The 20,498-nt window shown below is 39.3% G+C and overlaps 1 long non-coding RNA gene across 1 annotated transcript in view; it reads left to right on the top strand.

Annotated features, from left to right (window-relative positions):
- The first annotated feature begins 20,272 nt into the window (after window positions 1-20,272).
- Window positions 20,273-20,498, top strand: part of LOC127584065 (uncharacterized) — a 256,722-nt gene continuing 256,496 nt past the window's right edge. Inside the window, exon 1 of the long non-coding RNA XR_007958336.1 lies at window positions 20,273-20,307. This is a non-coding gene — a long non-coding RNA (uncharacterized LOC127584065). The remainder of the gene's footprint in view (window positions 20,308-20,498) is intronic.

Below are 20,498 nucleotides of genomic sequence, written 5' to 3' on the forward strand. Positions count from 1 at the left end.
TTGTGCTGTAACTTAGTTAAGGTTCAATCTACCACTGTGACATTTTTTTTTGGTATTTTTAGTCGCTACTTGAATTTTACCAGCATTGTAAGAGTTTGTAGATTTCCCGATTACTGGTATATTTTTATTTTGGTGCCTTTGAATATGAAAAATAGAAAATCCCTTTAACGTCTGCCCTGTATGTTTATGTGACAGAGGAACTTTAAAAAAGACATGGTGGTTGGGTTTTAATCTAAATGTAATTTGTGTTACTAATGCTATTCTATAATCTTTGGAATTAAAATCTGGATTTGTTTAAATATAAGCCAAAGTGAACTATGATTCTTGCTTCGTTATCTTCTATATGACATACAAGTCAAACTATCCCACGGGAAAGATACGAGAGGCTCTTGTCACTTTACTGCCCCGTTTATATTGGGTTAGGTATCAAGTGATGATTGTATTGACAAAAATAAATATGCAATGCTGAAGTAGTTCATTACATTGTTAATGCAGAGACATGATTGGGAATTATATAGATTATTCATCATGCTTGTAATGCCACATGTGATTCTCATCCTCTGAGAATTACAAACAATATTATTGAAACCATTTATTTCTCTGTAACTGATCCACACAGAAATTGTGAACAATTATTGAGATATGTTTGCCTTCTCTTTCTGCCAAAGAGACATTCAGCATGGAAGGAAGCCTTTTTTGTTGGGTCTCCTCATCTTTCCTGAGGTCTTCCAAAATGGCTCATAAACTGGTGATTCTCTGTTTAAATATATATCCATTTGTTTCTTAAAAGATACATCAGTCCCTTCATCTGCTATGATTATGGTGAAGCATTCATTCTCCATTAATATATTCATGTACTATACACTAATGCCATCTAGACAACTTTTAGTTGCATTTCTCCCAATTAGCTCACTATCACTTATGATTGTTACTCCTGAGGTGTATTTTTTAACAATCATTGACAGTTATTTGATAAATTTTGAGTAGTAAATGTTCTGAGGTGCATCTCAGAAGCAGAAATTGAACCAAGGCAATAGAGGGTGAAGTATTAGAGATGGTTTGCTGGCAGGAAGAGAGAGATAACAAGCAAAGAAGGGCTCAGGGTGGAAAAGTGGTAAGTGGAAATAGCAGGTAAAAGAGGCTCAAGTCCATCTAGCATAGTGCCATGTTGGACACAGAAAACAGGGTGACTTGGAAGGATTTGTGAAAAAGAACAATATGCTGAATTGAAACTATTGAGTGACAAGGAACTGATGGAGGGTGAAGAGATGAAAAGTAATGTGTCAGTGAGGGAAATCATGCAGCAGTGGGAGTTTTGTTCATTTAAAGTTTATGTGCTTGCAATGTTCCAGCAAATAACACATTAAATTTTGACCCTTTTAAGGATAGCAAGAGACAAGATTGTAGAGATTGGCTTAGTAATGGATAGAATTTAGTGTTCAAGCCTCAGTTTGGAGTCAGATAATGAGATTGGGCAGCACTAACGAAAGGGCTGAAATCTAGGTTTGGGTTGCTGAATACTTGGAGGAGGTAAAACGGAATATTCTTACTTGATTGAAGTTAAATTGAATAAGTTTTGGATGATCAAATAATTGATGCCTGACACAGAAACATGCAGCATAAAGTTCCAGACTTGAGACTAACATTGGAAAGATGGAACTGTGTGCTATCAATGTTGATCTGAAGTTAACCTGTGCTCAGTTATGTTGCTATTTTGAACCATATATATGGAGCTTGAGCTTGGAAGCTTGAGGGCATTTCCAAGGGAACATTGGAGAAATGGAAGAAGAGCTGCTACTTGAGTTGTGGTGGCTGTTTTCGGACAGGTAGATATGGAATGGACATGAACTATGGGGGGGAAAGCAGAATGTAGGTCAAATCCTTGGCTGTCTTCTTCCTGACCTGCAGACTGACCTTCAATGCATAGACCAGAAAGGGACAGAAATGGTATACAGCTCGAATATTTCTTCCCATTTTTGCCTTTGTGTTAGCCAATTGCCTGCCTGATTTAAGGCATGGATCAGCCATTTCTAAGTTACACCTGAAAAACTAAAATGTTAGTGTTCAGCTTACACCAAAAATCTCTACGCTTTATGCACTGGTTATGGTTCCTTCCCAAGTTGGGTTGTGGACTCCCTGAGCTTTGGCCTCCTGATCATTCCTCCTCATTGATGTATCCCTCCAATGTACTTAGTTTTACTCTCCAAGGATTCCCTTTACAGATTTAATTCTCTCCCCAACTTTAAGAGTTTTCTCAAAACTTCCCTCTTCAGTTATGCAAGCTGCCACTCTCTGAACATGCACGCAGGCTAAGCATCTGCCACCTTTTCTTCTCTGTAGCTGGTCTGGGGAGATTTTCTTACTTTGAAGGCGCTTCATGTAATCAAGTTGTGTTGTTCAAATTGATCAATAAAAAGCAGGGTCCACTACATTGCCTGGTCTTTATTGATGGATGGTCAGGTCACAGTTGTTAGTGGAGATGCCCATATACGGCTTCACTCATTTTCAGTGGAGCTACAAGTTCAGAGAATGATGGAAGTGTACAGAACTAAGGGTCTATATTAGCCACAAAAGCCAAGATACTGTTGCCTCCAAACTTGTTTATTTTAAGAATGTAAGAAGTAGAAGCAGGAACAGGCCACTATGCTTCTTGCGCTTGTTCTATTCAATATAATCATGGCTGATCTTTTACCTCGGACCCAGTTTCCAGCATGAATCCACATCCTTTGATACCATAATGTCCAAAATTCTACTACATCTTGTATATACTCAGTGATTGAGCCTCCACAGGCCTCTTGGGGAGAGAATTCTAAAGTCTCACTATCCTGTGGGTGAAATTTCTTCTCATCTCAGCCCTGACCCTTTATTTTCCTGACAGCCCTGCCATCATCCAGGCATTCACCCTGCCAAGCTCCATAAGAATTTTATCTGTTTTAATAAGATCACTTCTCATTGTTCTGAACTCTACAGAGTATTGGTCCAATCAGTTTAACCTCTCCTCATAGGTTAATCACCCACCACCTTCTTAGCCCTAGAAATCAATCCGGTGAACCTTTGATGCACTACTTATGTCCCATATTTCTTCCTTAGTTTGGGAAACCAGATCTGTGCACAGTCATCAAAGAGCAGTCTCCTCAGGACCCTATATGCCTAATATAGCAAGAACTCCTGAAATGTGGATTATTTTGCATCATCCAATCCATTAAGTGCCACAGATTAAATACAATCATTGACCTATAATGGCTTCTGGAAAGTCGACTTTTAAAGCAATTTGAAACATTGCATCGTGTCAGCTTGAAGGATAAAATAAAATCTCATTTCATTTATAATTGAAAGGAAAGCACCATGACTGAGTGTGCTGGAAGAGGGCTATGCACCTTGTTGTTATAGAGAACGGAAACAGGCCCTTCAACTCACCATGTCAATGCTGATGATCAAATACCGATCTATACTATTCCAATTTGCCAGCACTTTGTCTAAGACTTGCCTAAAAACTCCTTAAGTGTTGTGAGAGTACCTGCCTCCAGCACACACACAGACAATGTGTTCCAGATTCCAACCACCCTTAGGATAAAAAAGGTCTTCTTCAGACCTTTTCCAAACTTCTTTCTCCTTACCCTAAACCTCTGCCCTCTAGTTTTAGGTATCTCTGCTATGAGGAAAGGTTTCCTCCTATCTACCCTATCCAGGTCCCTTATTTTGTGTCTGGTTAACAAGTTTTTATCTTCTGCCACAATAAATAACTGCATAATAACGGCACGGTAGCGTAGCGGTTAGCGCGACGCTATTACAGTGCCAGCGATCGGGGTTTGATTCTCGTCGCTGTCTGTAAGGAGTTTGTACGTTCTCCTGTGTCTGCGTGGGTTTCCTCCGGGTGCTCCGGTTTCCTCCCACATTCTAAAAGACATACGGGTAGGTCAATTTGGGTTTAAAATTGGCTGCGCGGACTTGTTGGGCCGGAAGGGCCTGTTATCACGCTGTAAATAAAATTTTACAAAAAAATTTAAAGAAAAAGAACATTTGTGAACCAGAGTTTTGTCAGTTTCTGTATTTTTTTGTACATATCAAGTATATGAACATAGGCTACCAAAAGAAGAATTTAAGAACTTGTGCACTGAGTGTGCCACTTGTGCTTTGCAGTGGGCTACAATTTCACGAGCTACAAATTTTGTAAACAGTTTTCAAAAAATGCTGAGAAAAACAGATCCCAATAATCCTAATTCAGGTGGAGGTGACTGCTACAGTTTCCAACCAAAAGGAAAAGACAATGTGAGAGGAAGAAGCCAAACAAGTCTGATGATTCTAGTGATAGATTTCAAGCTCCTTAATGCTTAATGCTGATGTATAAGTTGGGCAATACTGTGGAACAGCTAGAAGAACCACTGCTTTATAGCCCTAGTGACCTGGTTTCGATCCTGACCTCTGTGTGAGTGTGCATCTTCTCTCTGTGACCAAGTGGGCTTCCTCCAAGTGCTCTAGTTTCTCTCCACATTCCAAAGATGTGCAGGTTAGTAGGTCAATGGATCAAGGAAAATTGCCTTTGGTGTGTATGTGAGTGGTAGCATTTGAAATAGTTTTTGGGAATGTGGGGAGAATACAATAGGATTAATGTAAGTGGGTGCATGGACTTGGTAGGCAGAAGGGCCTGTTTCTGTACTGAATTTTTGATGAGAAGCAAAAAATCTTATGAAAACACCAGTTCTGATTGCTACACATCTAATCAAAGGCCAAATAGTTACTACTATCACATAATGCTTTGAAATGTCTTATTTCATGCTTCCAAATATACTGCTGCAACAATTTTTCCAAAGGCATGTCTTATTCCTTCACAAGGCTTTTGGTGTCCAGATATCATTTGTGGCAAAATAAAAATACACAGCTTCAACCCTTAGCTTAAAGTTTGCATGCCAACTTGCCCCTTTTATGTCAGGAGTTTGCTTTGGAGAGAAGTGAAGGAACTCTGTCCAAATCGCATTAAGAATCGCAAATACAGGAGAAGGTTGGAAAGGCATAAGTTCTAATCCCCATGACAACAGCCATTTTGTGGCATCAAATCCTTGTTCTCAGCAGAGACATGAAGAAGAAATAAATCGTTGACAGTGACTTGGTGGTTTAGTTGAGCAAGCAATGATGTTTGGTAAATGCCACTACTGTGCATTGTGATGGAGAGCTACATAATTAGGTTTACTGTTCAGCTGGGAATCAGCAACACAGAATCTGTCTCTGGAAGTCACTTTAAACAGGTCAGTCTTGGACTTTAAAAAATATCTGAGTCCAAGGGAACAGTCAGATGAACTTTGTGAGAATCTTCCACTGCTATACGAACTATATTCTTGCATTTCCAAGCTGGAAGATTCAGATTTCCAATGTAGAAGAAATAGACCACGTACAGAAAATTTTACTACTGTTTTACAGTCCACAAGAAGGCAGGAATCCAGACCATAACTCCCTAAACTCAGATCTCTGACAAGGTTGGCAGGGGGAAGTGAGGATGACACCAAATGTAACTCATTATCAGTTGATACCCATGATACATTTTGTCTAGAAACTCATTCCCAGTCAGTCATGCTAATGTGCTATATAGCAGATTGTGCCCTCAAAGTTAATGGAATGAATTTCAGAGGCAGGCATCAACATGCAGTTGCAAGCATATAACACAGTTAGCTGTACCGATGAGGAATGAATTTCTAGTCAATATTCCCCATCAATGACACAATTGCACTTTTCTCGACACTCTCAGGTTTTCCACCTGTTTCTGCTTCCCTCTCTTTCTCCTTATCTCTTTTTTAAGAACATGATTTACAGTGTAAGATTAATTCTGATCATCACCAGCAGCAGTTAATACCCACCTGTCGGAATGGATCTCATGTTGAATGTGACGACAAATGCATTAGATTTCTGGTGAGCTCTTCGTGTAACTAAATAAGGGAGTGAGCAGTGGGACAGCTCCACATGAAGTCTGGGTATACAAGAGACACTATGCTGTCTTTGACCATTGATGTTAAGCAACTCAAGTGTAAAGGTAAATGATGAATGTGTCTAGGAATGGAAGATCCAGTAGACTCTGTTTGCCACCTTTGTTCTTATGAAAAGGTATTTTGATTCTATGTAGATGGTGGTCGCAATAATGCTGCCAGTTTTAGCCAGTTAATGCCGCTGTTCCTGTCCTCTCCCTGTAGTTCTGCTTGCTAAACAATTGCTGTCGTCTCTGGCTGACTTCACCCAAGTGCATTTCCATTGCTTTGCCCATGAACATCAGGTTATGGCCATTCTGTAGGCCTGACAAGATATTTTGTTGTACTTGAGAAATAGTGCATTTTATGCTCCTCAAAACCCATAAATTCTGCAAATGATTTCCCAGCCCTGATTAATGTCCATGTAAAATGCTTGAAATTCACTGCAGGTAAAAAATCTGAACTATCCTTGCTATTTTTCATTCTGAAACAAAATTCAAGCTGATTTCTGAAGTTTCTCTTTGAATTGTAAGGATTATCCTGAATGTAAATCTGAATCAACTGATTTTTTTTTTCCTGCCTTATTCAAAACCTTTCTGTTCATGTCCCCTTGCAATGCAATCTGTAACAGGTACAGATCTGCAAATGATTCTTTTATATTCTATTGCTTGTTGATGTCTTCATGCAGGAAATAGAGCAAGGACCTAAAATTCAGTTATATCTCAGATCTTTTTTAAGTACAATGGGATTGAGTTGAGATGTAAAGCCACCAGTCCAATTCCCATGTGGGCCTTATTCATCTCCTTGTCCTCTTATAATAGGCAACACAATCACATGGGTTTGCCCATATTGTGGACTTCCCCAACGTTGGGAAGTGAGCTATACGTGCCTGGAGCTTAGAGTAACAAATATTAATCTGAAAAGTTTCCCATTACCTGTTGGTCCAGATTGCTGTGACCACTGGCTAAAGGGGGTTATGGTCAATACCACTCATCCAGAAATGGTGTTTTGTTGTACCTGCCATATGTTAGCTGCCGGATGGTTATTGAATGCAAAAACTATTCTCTTTACCTTTGACTTCTCGCTGCAGCCTGGGCTGTCTCATGCAAGAGAGCACAAACACGACAGCAGTCACAAGGGTTTAGTGAAGAAGGAGCTTGCAAGATGTAATCTCATGGCCTATACTGATCAGGGCTGCTTGCAGTACTGTTCAGAGAAGGCCCATGCACTGCATGTGAAGGAATAGAGGAAGAACAATAAAGAGTAATAAAGTAATGTGGTGCCATGCTACACCCTACAGCTCGGGGGCTAAGATGAGCACTTCACTTGACAGCAACAGGCCACAGTCTGTACCAGATGCAAGATGGTTACTAGATTTACCATTGTGCCACAGTAGTGCCCGACAATGAACAGCTCCATCAGGTGTCACTCCTAATATGCGGAGAAAGAAATGGAGCTTTTACATGTAGAACTAAGGGGAAAAATTGAGATTTAAGACCCTAGTAAGAGTTCATTTTTAGGCCACTGGCCGCAACTGTGAAGTGAAGCATAAAAGTAGAAATCAGATAAACATGTAGTAAAGGCAGTATATTTTCAGCGGGAGGATTTAGCTTCCATGTAGATTGGGATAAGATGACAAGAAATTGTAGACATGTTAAAGCTGCACTGCTTGAGGGTCCGATAGTGTGAGGCCTCAGGCAAGGAAGTTCTATGGTTCATGTTGTCCAAGTCCTGAATACAATAGAGCAGGCCTTGTGCACTTTAGGGATTCAAAGACCTTTTCACCACTAGCTTCTGCCATTGTCAGCTAGTGGAAGAAGTCATTTGTATTGTAGATCTCCAGCAACAGTAGAGACAGAACTGAAGAGTGGGGATAGGGGATTGAAGAGGGGATTGTGCAGGTGAAGATGGACTGGGCAGTGCTGGTGGGAGGGACAGGGATAGGTGAAAGGATGGAAGGGGTTGGTTGGAGAGACAACTGGGGGAGGGCAAGAACTGCAACATGAACAGTCAGGAAGGGGATTGGATAACCTGATTCACATCCGCAACAAGAATGTAGAGGGGATGGTTCACTTGGCTTGGATGGGTGGGAGCAAACACCAGGAAAGATTAGTTCCTTTCTATCAACACCAAAGAAGGATTCAACCCTTCACTTCTCACCTGCTTTGTTCTACCCAGGCCTGTGTATTGCAGTTCTTTGATGTTGTCTGTCCTGAGATAGAGGTCTGATGAGTACTTGGTTTGAGAAGGCATCTGGCTGTTTGGTACTGAATACAAGGTGGACTTCAGACACCGACATGCAGCGCTCTAATTGTTTACTCACACTTTTTGGTTGCTCAACATATGGTGGCTCTTAAAATCACAAATGTAAGTTGTCAACTGGTTAGTAATAACTAGGGCAAAAGTTGACTATGTCTCCAGTGGTGGTTTATCAACATTCATGATGATCAGCAGTTGAGTGAATGGGGCAGCATGAGGCCATTCACTTTGGAAGAGCTGGAAACAGTAGCTATCTGAAGAAACTTTGGTAGCTATTGCAAACAATAATCAAAACATCTTGGACAAGCACAGAAAACAATCAAAAATGGCAAAAGAAATAATAGTCTTTACATCTTCAGGATTGGAGGACAGGCTATATCGTACAGCTATATAAAGCTCTAATGGTTTAATAACCTGGAATATTGTGACCAGCTCTAAGCACCACACCTTAGTAAGAATATATTGTCCTTGGAGCTTGCAATGTAGATTTACCAGAATAATACCAAGCTTAAATTACAGAAAGGAAATTGCACAAATAGGGTTACATTCCTTTGAATTATGATGATTAAAGGAAATTTGTTTGAGGCTATTGAGATATTAATAGCTAAACGCAGAGACAGAGAGAAGCAATTTCCTCAGAGAGAGCTTTTTAGGAAGACATAGTATAAAAAAGAGAGCCAAGCCCTTCAAAATTGGAAAGTTGTGGGCTCAGATGCCTGGGCTTAGATGTTGCCACCTAGATTGATGTTCTAGTGCTGTGCAAAGAGACATTCTGCTTTTGGATTTTCTTATGTGGCTTTATGTTAACTTTTGTTTGAGCACAGTCCTGTGAAGCACTTGGGGATGCTTGACTGTGTTGAATGCTGTACAAATTCAAGTTATTATGGTTGGTTCTATAACAGTTAATGTTCTTCCCAAAAAGAACCCATCAGTTTTAGTTTTGAAATTTCCAGTTAATATCGTCTCTTCAGTTTTTTGGGGGAAAGACTTCAGATTTTTATTAATCTGAAGAAGTGCTTCCTGATATCGTCCAAGAAATGTCTACATTTAATTTTAATTTTACACCCCCTTGTCCTGGCTTATATTTTTGTCTACCCGTGCTGTAACCTCAATTAGATCATCTCCGAAACACTGTTTATATAGCTTAATAACAGAAAGTAGAACTAAACACAGTCCTATGCACAAGTACAAATTGTCCTTGAAGTGAAAAATATCAGTAACATTTGTGATTTGTTATTTTACTGTCTTGTTATTATCCACATTAAAAAAACTGCTCTTAGTGTAGATAGTGTGGGGTTGATTTCTCAGTTTTAATTGCAGCAGGTAAGATAAATTTCTCTTTAGTTTTAAGTAATGATACGGCACTAAAAGGAAAGAATTAATAATCTATGTCCATGTTTTCAAGCTTCCTTTCATTGTAAATTCTGGTAATGCTGCACCGTCATTTTTAATCAAAAAGTACTGTTTCTTCTCCGTACAGAAGCTTCAGTGGAACTAGACTCCAGCTGTGTGTTAAGTAATATTCCATGGGAGATTGCAAGAAAAAAATGTGTAACTCATCTTAACTTAACGCTTGGGTAGGTAGTCCTTTCTTATCACTGGCACCAGTCTAACCTTGGGCAAAAAACCCTTTGAATATTTTAATCTGGTGGTTACCACCAACACAACAAGTAATTCCAGGTTGACTCCTTGATTTTATTCACACAGCTGGACCCTATCAAGATATTTGGGAAAAGGGAAATCAGCATTTGTGAGGAAAGAGCAAGATGAAACTTAACTAAATTACAAACCAAAACCAGTAAAGGTATTGTCAAATTCAGGCCAGTCCCACTAATAGCCTAGTTAACTCTTCAAATCATTCATCATGCCTGCAGTGTAAGCATGTGTCCTCTATTTTCTGCTTGTATACAAGAATTTAAATTGGCGATGTCTCAGTCAGTCCAGATGCAGGGTTTTGACCCAAAACATTGACAATCTCCACAAATGCTGCAGATTATTTGTTGCTCCAGATTCCAGATTCCACAGTCTCTTGCATCACTCAGATCTCCTTGAGGGTGTGTTGGTTCTAAATATCATGATTTATTAATGATTGAGTACTGTGTAAAATTATAACATGAGGTTTGGTAGTTATTCACAATCAATCGTCTTTGTGCATCTAAAATAAACTTTTAAACACATTGTATTTTTATGTCATCACGGGAAATAAGAAACAATAATGGTTCCCAAATTACATTTGTATAAATCCAGAAATTTAAAGAGTGAACACAAGATCACAATACAAAGAGCTGCAAAATAGCTCAGTGGTTGATCTTGTATTCTATCCACCGGAGTGTACTACAGCACGGATACAGAATTAAAAAAAAACTTGTCTTCCTGCTGAATGTAAGCAACTGAGGCAAGAAAAACTGATTCCTACATATTTCAAGTTTGACTGTGTTTGCACAACCAAATTTTAATATAGTAAAGCCTGGATACCAGTTCAACAACATCATGCTTAACTGCAATGTAATCACTGTGTCTTTGCAGTAAATTTAAATACCAGTGGCAGACTTGAAAAGTGAGAAATATTTTTAGGTCTTGTGATGTTCCAGCTTTTTAAAAACACCTTTAGGTTGCATTGGGCCAAGACAATAAATTTCCTCTCTGTACCACTCACATTAGAGAACTTATTTTGTGTTCCTACACAGTGGGAAGTCTTTCATTTCTTTCTCCTCTCTCTTGAAATGATTCAAGGCTTGTGCATCAGTTGATGTTGCCTTGGACCACTATTAAAGGTATTTCTCCTTGTTAAATGCTTCCTAATGAGAAATTAACTTGCAAATTTTCTCAGGATTAACTTAATTTAAACATTACACTAATTTCCCCTAATTAAAACTGACAATTAAGCCCTAAAGGGAGAAAGACAAGTTTGAGAAACAAATAATGTAGTTCACTGCATCACAAGTTGTCCTATTTTAATCATACTGTTAATAAAGTTGCTGACTAATATTAATTTCCAGTTAAACAAAGCCTCAATTTAAAAATTCTCATTTTAGCTTTCAAATCCGTCTTTGGCTTTGCCTCTCTCTATTTTTGTAACCTCTAAACAAGCTGAGGTAACTGCCCTCCATCTTTTGATAATCTCTAAATTTATTCAATCCATCTGCACCTTTTGTGGTAACATTAGGTTCCAAGGGCTTAGGCTTTAGAATTCCTCCCCTGAACCTTGTTCCCTCTGTTCCTCTCTTTCTTTCTTTAAGATACCTCCTAAAACTTGCATCTTTGTTCAGTTAATTGGTCATTTGCTCTAATACTTCCTTACATAACTCACTCCTTTTGTTTTGACAATGCGTCTATGAAGTATTGTGGGAAATTTTGCTACTTTCAATAGGATATATAAACACAAATTGTTATGGTGTTACTAACAATCTGCTAGAGGAACTCAGTGGGTCGAGCAGCATCTGTGGGAGGAAAGGAATTGTTGAGGTTTTGGATTGATAGCCTGCATTCAACCCGAAACTTTGACAATTCCTTTCCTCCCACAGATACTGCTGGACCCGCTGAGTTCCTCCGCCAGATTGTTTGTTGCTCAAGATTCCACATCTGCAGTCCCTTGTGCCTCCAGTGTTATGGTGTTGTATTGAATTTGAAGATCAGCAAACAGGCTTCACAAAATGCAGCCTGAAGACAACACAATGATCAGAAGGACCAAGACAGGCTGGAGAAGAACCGTTTCCAGAGGACTCATGCTTTTTTGTGTATGAAAGCCACAGAGAACCCATTGGGTCCCTGGCAGAAAGTTGCCAGGGAGGTCTTTGTAAGGACATGAATGGCTGCATTTGGGGAAGACTGAACTTTGGGAAAATCTCCTTGCCTGTTTTGGCAGCTCCTGTGGGCTGATGGAAAAGCTACCAAAGTCTCGTCCCCTGACTATAGACTTTGGGAGACCTCCCTAATGCAGTTGTGAGTGGCAAATGGTGAGATGAGGCAGATCTCACCAGCAGAATCCTGGAATGATCCTGAGGCTAGAAAACTGAGGGGGACCTTTACCCTGACCTTCATGAGTAAAGCAATCCAGGTACACATGAGGTTGTATTTGAAATCTAGGAGGTCAGGGATCTCAATGAGGACTTTGTGTATTGGCCCTTTGAACAGCATGGTTTCAGTCGATGTCAAAGTCGAGTTTATTGTCATATGCACAAGTGCATGTGTGCACAGGTGCAATGAAAAACTTACTTTCAGTAGCATCACAGGCACATAGCATCAGAGACACAACATTAAGAAGAAAAACATAAATTAACAATATAAGTTATACAAAATTATGCAAGAAAGAACACCATTAGAACAAAATAATAAAGTCCATTGTAGTGCAAAGTGATCATAGTTTTGCTATACTGAGGTAGTGATTAGGGTTGTGCAGGTTGGATCAAGAACTGAATAGTTGAAGGGAAGTAGCTGTTCTTGAACCTGGTGGTGTGGAACGTCTGTGCCTCCTGCATGATGTTAGCTGTGAGAAGATGGCATGGCCCGGATGGTGGGAGTCTTTGATGATGGATGTTGCCTACTTGAGGTGGCACTTCCTGTAGATATTACTGATGGTGGGGAGGGATGTATCCGTGATGTATTGGGCTGAGTCTACTACGCTCTGCAGCTTCTTACATTCCTGCACATTCGATTTGCCGTACCAGACCATGATGTCAGGGTACTTCTTCAGAACATCTGTAGAAGTTTGTTAGAATGTTCAGAGGGAATTAAACAAGTCAATCTTTAGATCAATGAGATTGAAAACTTTACTGCAGACAAATTTTGTGTGTTCCACTCCTGTTGATGTAAAGTTGGGGGTATTGGGTAAGGGGAAGGTGTGTGAGTGGGGATGGGGGGGCAAAGGGGCAAAAAAAAGCCAGGGAGAAGAAAAATCATGCCATAAAAATGAGAAAATAAAATTCCCAATGAATGATTTGGTACCCAGAAATGCATAAACAGTTACTCCACTGCAAGTTAACCTAATTTTCAACACCACTGCATAATTTTTGTTTGTGGCTGTGTGAATGAATTTTGAGTTCCAGATCTTCCCTATCATGAGATGGAAGCTTGCATGAGTATGGTGCACTCACTTTCTCCCACTGCTACCTGGTCCCATCACCCTCGTCATGGTGTACATCGTCCATGGCAGTGGAATTGCAAAGAAGTAGCCTTTGTGTATGATTGCATGTGCAACTCTCAAGGATCCTTGGGACCTTGCATGGATTTCCTCTACAGAAGTTCTCCACGTGTTGAAGAATTACTAACTCAGTAAATTTTCTTAAAAGGGAATTTATTTAAATTGGTTTATTATTATTGTCACACATACCGAGGTACAGTGAAAAACTTGTCTTGCATACCGTCCATACAGATCATTTCATTACAACAGTGCATTGAGGTAGAACAAGGTAGAAACAATAACAGAATGCAGAATAAAGTGTTGCAGTACAGAGAAAATCCAGTGCAGGTAGACAATAAGGTGCAAGGCCATAACGAGGTAGATTGTGAGGTCAAGAGCTATCTTATCGTACTAGGGGACCGTTCAATAGCCTTACAACAGCAGGATAGAAACCAATATAAATTTGGTACGATGACTTGCTTTGGCTTTGAAACTGTCAGTTGTCAACTCATCTACAACTGTATGTGATCTACATAAAAGCTCCACACTAAGAAAATACTAAGCCAAGTGTTGCTATTTACTTGGTTATGCTTATTTTGGAATCCATGTGTCTCATATCTCTGCACTCATTCCCTGTATTTAAGCTACCATATCTGATGTTGTGGCATATTGTGGCATTAGAATCACAAACACTTTATGGTTCTGCAGAGGGGAAAGTGAGCCACAATCACCAGTGTAATTATCAGGAGTCAACGCAGAAGTGACAATCTTGACCTGATCAGAAGTCCCTGAAAAAAGATATTGTTAAATGTCCCTGGATTGAATGTGACCTTTTAGGACTGGTACAGTGGTCAGCATATGTTTGTGCAGCATGTGAATTTGAAGAGCTTACCTCAGACTTGGTGTGATTTAGCAGGCAATGGAAAAAGCCTGTATCATCTTAACTAGCTGCTCTATTTCAAGAGACTGTGAAAGTCTGGAAGATGTTTTGTGGCACTCACGAAGAAAATTAATTCTTTATGAAGTATTTCAAGATCTTTCAGATGGATTAACCACGTCGCAGACTTTAAAATCTCTTTAAAAAATCAATTGTAAATCTGTGCAATTGGAAGTTTTATTTTGCACAAAAGAGATGTGGCATTTGGTGTTTTCTGCCTTTCAGAAGTAGTTAAGTAGCTACAAAATTTCCAATGCACAGTCTTGCTGATAAAGTGGATAATTTTTAATATTTGTTATCTTTCCCATGGATTATTGGGTAAGATTCTATAGTCCATATAGGAAGTCTAGTGCACAATTCTAGTGTGTACCCTGCAAGAATTGGAAAATATGTCATTCCAGGCCCGTGTGTGATTTGGTAATGTCTTTGAAGATGCTCTTCATTCCTCAGTTGAAATTTATCTAAGCCAAGGGAATCCAAAATAGCACATTTCATTGAGTACTGACATAAAAGGATACACTCTCACCTGCAGCACTTGCTATCAGCTATGTAGAAGCTTGTGGCCCATATGCATAAATATTAGCTGGGATATATTTATCTTCTTCCAGTGTCAGAGTTGCAAGTTATTATCTTGCCTCAAAAACCTGATTTTCTCTCCTATACATTTTTTCATCAAAGATATACAACATTGTATTTTTTGTAACTGATTATTAATGATTATTTTTAAGGATTCTTTTTAATAGCTCACTTCTTTTAATGCTGTGGTTTTCTACCAGAATCTGGAATGATTTTCTGAATATGATATGAATTTGGTCCCTAGTGCAATCTCAACTTTCGTGTCTTGTTGCTCACAGAGTTCATCTGGATCATCTAATTTCTGACTCACCACAACAACTTACGGCTCACATCCCTGTGAAGCTAATGGTTCTTACAGCAAAATGTTCCCTCGTTCCTGCTTTTCATGCTCGTATTCTTTCACTATCCATGACAGCAATTCCAATTATCAAAATGATATGGTGCAATGCTGTTTTGATGCTATTTCACACAGAAATCAGTATGTTCCTATCATTCTTGATACTTCTTACTGGAACTCACCCAGACATTTCTATTTCTTGTATTTCTGTAGAATTGTGCCATGTAGGAGGTTATTCAGCCCATTATGTCAGTCCAATTAGTCCCACTTCTCCATAACTCTGCACAATATTCCTTTTCAAGAATTTTACTTTCTTATTGTTATATGCTAGACCAAGCAATAGAGGAAACAGTGCAGGTTAAAACTGCACGTTGAGCTTTGATTTCCAGGTGAGGACATCCAGACCAGCTTCAATGGCCTGTTGCTTCAGTCCCTCCCTCTATGCTGGTTCACGGTAGGAACTTGCAATGTGGCACTCTGCACTGCCCCACACACGTACCAGTTAGTCTGTGATGACAGATTAATTCAATAACTAGGCATGCCTTTCAAGTCATGTTCAACTGCAATTCAGTACAGCCCAATATTTATGTTGCAAGTAGGCACTCCGTATCTGGAATCACATTTTTGTCAGACACTGGTCCTGCAAGGCACATTTGTCAGATGGGTTTTTTTTTGCATCCAGACTTCTTGACAAAAATTGGAACATATGTGACCAGAATGATTTCCTCAATTTAAACTTATTTTTGGTGGTGGGATCAGGCAGGAGGATTTTGTACTTCTGATTTCAGTTTGAGTTCCCATCTTGATATTTAGCAACACTGGTAATCTTGGAAGCAGCACTGATTTTAGAGAACCACTCAGTACTTACACAAAATTATCATTCTGTTGGGAAAAAAGATGACAACTTGCTCACCATCTTCCCTGTTGTTTGTAAAAACACAATGGAAGTTGTCATTCCAAGAGCTGAACCTTAACCTTCAACCACAAATGCAACAGGACCAATTTTTGTCCAGTTACCTTTTCAAGACATTTATTGGTTCTGCTTCCAACACCATTATAGATCATGCATTACAGTCCAACACAATGCTTAACAGTCTTCTCATCTAACAGTAGTTCATTTGGCAATGCCTTTATTATAATTTTTTCTTTTGGCATGTGGGTACCACTGAGAGTTTAACTAAGTGGCAATGGACATGTTTCTAAAACAATTGGTTTAACAGAGGTATTACAAATTAACTGGAGACACATGTACACCATGTGGAAACATAGAAGAAAATAGAAAATAGGAGCAGGAATAAGCCAATTGGCCCTTCAAGCCTGCTTCACTATTTAATACGATCATGGTTGATCCTCTATTTCAAGTTCTCTTGATATCTTTTGTCTTTCTACCTTATTATTAAGCATTTTCAGTGACTTGGCCTCCACAGCTTTCTGCAGGAAATAAGTCCTTAAGTTCATGGCCCTCTGAGTAAAGAAATTTCTCCTCACCTCAGTCCTAAACATTTTCCCCAATATCTTGATACTGGTTCCAGACCGCTCAGCTACCCATGCATCCAACTTGTCCAGCCCTGCCAGAATTTTGTACATTTCAATAAAATCCTCTTTCATTCTTCTAAACTCTAGTGAATTTAGGCTTAGTTTACCCAATCTTGGCATATGGCAGTCTTGCCTTCCCAGGAATCAGTCTAGTGAATCTTTCTCTCTGGCAAGTATAGGTAAGGAAACCAAAACTGCATGCAATTCTCCAATGTGGTCTCACCAAGGCCTTGTTTAATTGTAGCAAGATATTCTTGCTCCAGTACTCAAACCCTCTCACAATGAATGCCAGTAGACCTCTTACCTTCTTTCTGCTTGCTTCTCCTGCAAGTTTTCTTTCAGTAATTGGTGGGCAAGGACAACCAGCTCCCGTTGTACAGCAACATTTCTCAATCTATCACCATTTAAATAATACTCTTCTGCTTTTGCTACTGAAGTAAATGATTTCACACTTATCCATGTTATGCTGCATCTGGCATGTATTTGTCCATTCACTCAACTTGTCTAAATGACCCAATAGCTCCTTGCATCCTCCTCGCAACACATAATCCCACCCAGTTTTGTTTCATTGTCACACTTTGAAATACTTCATTCGGTTCCCTCATCCAATTCACTGATGTACATTGTGAATAGGTGAGACTCAAGCACTGAACACTGTTGTACACTTGCAGTCACCACCAGCCACCCCAAGATATTCCCATTTATTCATAATCTGTGTTTCTTGTCTGTTGATCAACTTTCAATCCATGGCAGTATTTTACTCCCAAAACTGCATGCTGTAATTTTGCACAAAGCTCTTAGTATGGAATTTTATGAAAAACATTTTTTCTGAGAATCCAAATTCAGCAGATCCACCAGTTCTCCCTAATTTATTCTACTAGTTACAGCCTCAAAAACTCCAATAGATTTGCCAAACATGATTTCCTTCCAAAAATCCATGTTGTTTTTGTCCAATTCTGTTGATATTTTCTTAGTGGAGCCATAAGAGACTGCTGATGCTGGAATCTGGAGCAACAAACAAACAGTCAAAATTTCAGGTTGAGGCCCTTCGTCTTATTCTTCATCCAGATGAAGGGTCTTCACCCAAAATGTTGACTGTCCATTTCCCTCCACAGATGCTGCCTGACCCGCTGAGATCCTTCAGCAGTTTGTTTGATATTTTTTAAGAGTTCCTTATCACATCCTTTATAACAGATTCTACTACTGATGTTAAACTGACCTGTCTGTAGCTTCCTGTTTTCTCTCCCCTTCTCTTTTCAAATACTGTTGTTACATTTGCCACCCTCCAATCTGCAGGAACCCTTTTATAATCTATCTGTGGAGGATGAAACCACAGCATTTCTATGACTACATTGTTTAGTATTCTGGGATTCAGACTATAAAGTGCTGGAGATTTATCAGCTTTCAGTGGCTTTAATCTCTCCAGCACTGTTTTTTTTAACTAATATTGGTTTCCTTTTATTTATCAATTTCATTAGACTTTTGTATTTCTGGATCATTACTTGTGTCCTTTTCTTGAAAGACTGAACCAATTTGGTAAGGAATTGCTCTACCATTTCTTCACACATTCCCCTTTATAAATCCTCCCATTTTTGATTGCAAAGAACCTACAGTTGCCTTCACTAAATTTTTTCTTTGTACATGTGTTATCTTTTATAGTCCACTTTTATGTTTCTTTCAAGTTTACCCTCATTCTCTATTTTTCCTCTCTTAATCAAACTATTGTTTCTATTTTCGTTGCTTACTTCTAAACTGCTCCCAATCCTTAAGTCTTCTACTTTTTTCAGGCAACTTTATATTCCACTTCCTTGGATCTAATATTCTCATTAACTTCTTTTGTAAGCCATGGTTGGGTCACATTTCATTTTGTGCTTTTGCTCCAGAAACAAACTATAACTATTGGAACTCCTGCATCCACTCCCTAAGTGTTAACTAGTGCCTATCCACTGCCATGCCTTTTAAGGAAGCTCTCTGACCATCATGTTAACAGTTCTCATAATTTTGTAGTTTCATGTGCTTAAATTCAGGACCCTGGATTCAGTCTGAATGACTGCACTTTCTTAATGTGGGATTCAGTGGGGGAAGTTCTTTCCCTGAAGGAAATGAATTGAACTAATTTTTTTTAATTTCATATGTTGGCAGAACTGGCAAGTTCAGTATTTTGTTGGCAACTCCCAACTACTCATGACAAGGTGAGAGAATTGTTGCCTTCTGGAATGGCTGCTTTCCATCCAGTGAGGATGTTCCCACAGTGCTGTTGGAAAGCAATTCCACCATTTGTCTCAGCAACAATGAAGGATTGGCAATACGTGTCCAAGTCAGGATGGGGTGTGACTTGGAGGGGAACCTGCAGATGATGGTATTTTCATGATCCTTAACCCTTCTCCTTCTCTGGTTTGTGAGTTGTATTAATACAACCGTCTTTATAGTAATTCTATGCTGAAGTTAGCCAACAATTTACCAGATTTATTGAATTCAATTTCACAACATGCCCTGGCAGAATATGAACCTATAACCTTGCCATTGCTTGCCCAGCACTGTAATCATTACTGTTCTATTAATCATTGGTATTACTTCACACTGTAATTGACCTTGCACTTTATAGCAATTTGCTGTGGTGTTTGCACTCTTCAGAAGGACTTGCCCAAACTGAAGCATCTGCAATGACCTCATGTGTTGATGGATTGGAACGAGTGCTCCACTAACATATAGAAAAACATCAAAATTACCTGTTGCATTCATGTTGTTTTGCTGCAAGTTAGGCTCATCATCCAATATATGGGAGGCCTGATTGCTGGCTGGACATTGTCAAAGCAATAACATGGATGGGCCTATTTAAACTGTACCCACTAAACTGCTGAAATAAACTTTGACAGCTGACAAAACTATACCCAACAAAGCTCACAATTATAGGCAATTCATTTTTTTTTAATCTCCTGGTGCAGGGTTTTGACCCAAAATGTTGACAATTCCTTTCCCTCACAGATGCTGCTTGACCTGTTGAGTTCCTCCAGCAGATTTTCCTCCAAAAAAAATGCAGTTTCTTGTGTCTCCTCTTATGTCTCAGTTTTTATCTCTCCTGGAGGTGTTGAATGTAGTTAATTGCCCACTGTAAGTTGCCCCCAGTGTGGAGGTCAGTGGGAGAATGTGGGGGCAGTTGACAGGATTGTGGGGGAAAATAAAATGGGATTAGTGTGGTTGGGTGTTTGATGGACAGTGTGGACATAGTGGACTGAGGCGCCTGTATCTGTGCTGTATGACTACAATCCAATTACCCTGTCATTCAAAAATGATCAATTTAAATTAACCAATTGAAAAATAATTACATCATTCAAAAACTTTCACTGAAAAACATTTTAGATAATTAAATGAATTAAAGTAAACACAAATTAACGAAGTATAAATGACCTTCTGCTGACCCTGCTTCCTCCCAACTGATCTTCTCCAATCGAAGGAGAGCTTCATTGTTAACCAGGGCCAGGATTGGTGGGCAGATTCCACAGCGTGAGTGCTAGGCAACTCAGCATGTTCTTTCCTCTATCAGTGTGCAGATTCCGACATCAGAACACAGCCAGAAAATCACCAGCAGGTAAGTTTGGGATTTCTGTCTTCATGTAGGGCTACTGAACTTGCTGACCCCTATGACATTTGACTTCAGAGCTGCCAACAGTTCCCAGCAAGTTCCAGCCCTATGTTCTTTCTCAGAACAGTCTGATTTCTCAGAGGGATTTTCTATTGCTTTTACTTTGTGTAAAGATAAGTCCGGACTTTCTGATATGA

This window comes from Pristis pectinata, chromosome 28 (genome assembly GCF_009764475.1).
Source record: "Pristis pectinata isolate sPriPec2 chromosome 28, sPriPec2.1.pri, whole genome shotgun sequence".
NCBI lineage: Eukaryota > Metazoa > Chordata > Chondrichthyes > Rhinopristiformes > Pristidae > Pristis > Pristis pectinata.